The sequence below is a fragment of the Hemitrygon akajei genome, chromosome 24 (assembly GCF_048418815.1).
Source record: "Hemitrygon akajei chromosome 24, sHemAka1.3, whole genome shotgun sequence".
NCBI lineage: Eukaryota > Metazoa > Chordata > Chondrichthyes > Myliobatiformes > Dasyatidae > Hemitrygon > Hemitrygon akajei.
The window spans coordinates 10,065,612-10,068,209 of NC_133147.1; positions in this window are offsets into that span (position 1 = coordinate 10,065,612).

The following is a 2,598-nucleotide window of genomic DNA, read 5'->3' on the forward strand; positions in this document are numbered from 1 at the left end:
AGAAAAATATTTAAATATATTCTTAATTATATGATACAGGGGGAGAAAGGTAAAAATTTGAGAAATATTAATCGAGAGTAGTGATATCATTTTTTCTTCTCTTATATATACTTTTTTATGTTACGGGGAGCTGGGGGAACTTCGGATCGATTGCTACGGGATTCACGTGTGTAGTCATGGTGATTGCCATGACCCGCACAACGGAGGGGGGTAATGTTGTGTTTTTTCTTTATTCACAACATTAGTAGGGGGGTATTTTGTTATTTTTTTTCTTTATAATCTATTTTTCTTTAATCTTTCTTTCTTTGCCTGGACAATCGGTGGGGGGGGGGGGGGGGAGAGACACATAGCAACACAGAGAATTTTAAAAAGATTCTCCAAGGTACTACGAAAGTTGAAAAGTTAGGTATTACTATAGACTGGAGTAACACTGTTAAAAATAATGACTAATTTACTGAATTTTAAAAGTTTTAATGTTAATGGGCTTAATGGACCGGTGAAAAGAAAAAGAATTTTAACATACATTAAGAAAATGAAAATAGATATAGCTTTTAGCTACATTCCATTTAAAAGAATTACTTATAATTTAAGAGATAAATACAAATATTTCTGAAAATTTGGCGCCCTTATTTACAAAAGATAGGATTAAATATATAGGTGCTCCGAAGATAAAATTATTGGTTATTTGGGGAAAGAAATAAATACATATACTAAAGCTATTATGAACTCCATGGAGCATGTGGGGATCTTACGATATCCAGGCATTCTTTCTTTCTTTCTTTCTTTCTTTCTTTCTTTTTTTCTTTTTACAAGGATATGTTAGGGGGAGGGGGGAAGGGCTGATAATTCTTTTTTTCCTTCTGTAACCATTTGAAAATTCAATAAAAAAATTATTAAAAAAAAGAAATCGAATGGCAGAGGGCAAGAAGCTGTTCCTGAATCACTGAGAGGGCAAGAAGCTGTTCCTGAATCACTGAGAGGGCAGGAAGCTGTTCCTGAATCACTGAGAGGGCAAGAAGCTGTTCCTGAATCACTGAGAGGGCAAGAAGCTGTTCCTGAATCACTGAGAGGGCAGGAAGCTGTTCCTGAATCACTGAGAGGGCAAGAAGCTGTTCCTGAATCACTGAGAGGGCAGGAAGCTGTTCCTGAATCACTGAGAGGAGAAGAAGCTGTTCCTGATTCAGGCTCCTGTATCTCCTCCCTGTTGGTTGCAATGAGAACAGGGCATATCCTGGGTGATGGGGTCCTTAATGATGGACGCCGCATTTTTCAGGCATCGCTCCTTGAAGATGTCCTGGATACTATGAGACTAGTACTCATGATGGAGCTGACTGAGTTCACAACACTGGGCAGTTTATTTCAATCCTGTGCTCCAGCAACCCTCCCCCCTGCCCCCCACGCACACACCAGACGGTGCTCTCCACGGTACACCCGTAGAAATTTGCGAGTGGTCCATCATTACAAATTAGGGCATATCAAAGTGAGTGAGCTCTGCACGTTTAATTTAGTGAAATGAAATACAAAACTCATTAACAGAAATAAATACAACTAATTAATGAGAGCAGATGGCGGGGCAAGTCATGTTTTGTAGTTCTAACACGTGAGAATTAGCATTCCTCCCTTTAGAAAATAGTGGCCATATCTGTTGGTTGCTTCAGGCACCTGGACTCAAGGTGAATGTGTTAACTCCAAGCATGGAGATGCCACAGGAAGGGGGAGCATTACCCAGACATCGTGTTTCATGGAGCCAATCACACCTCTTCCTCCAAACTGGAGAATATTCAAGGATATCAAATACCTGTACGTTTGTATAGAAAGGTCATCAATATCATAACAGATCCCATCCACCCTGCTCATGGACTGTTTGTCAGAGTCAGGATTAATATCACAGGCATATGTTGTGAAATTTGTTGTCTTAGCAGCAGCAGTACAATGCAATAAATAATAAAGAAAAAAACATGAATTACTGTAAAATATATATATCTCTCTCAAATAGTTAAATAAGTAATGCAAAAAAGACAGAAATGGTAAAGTGGCGAGGTAGTGCTCATGGGTTCATTGGCCATTCAGAAATCTGACAGCAGCAGTGAAGAAGGTCTTTCTAAATGGTTGAGTGTGTGTCGTAAGGCTCTTGTGACTTCTCCTTGATGGTAGCAACGAGACGAGGCAGGCACGTCCTGGGTGATGGGGTCCTCAGTGACGGACGCCGCATTCTTGAGGCAGCACTCCTTGACGACGTCCCGGATACTAAAGACTCCTCTCATCAGGGAGGGAGCATCCACTCTAGGAACACCAAATTCAAAACAAGCTACGTTCCCCAAGCAGTAAGGCTGACCTCCAAAGATTAACCAACCTCCTGCACCATTGCATACATATCACCTAGCATCACTATAAAATTCAAAGTTCAAAGTAAATAGAAACATAGAAAACCTCCGGCACAATACAGGCCCTTCGGCCCACAAAGCTGTGCTGAACATGTCCCTACCTTAGAACTACCTAGGCTTTACCCATAGTCCTCTATTTTTCTAAGCTCCATGTATCCATCCAGGAGTCTCTTAAAAGACCCTATTGTTTACACCTCCACCACCACCACTGGCA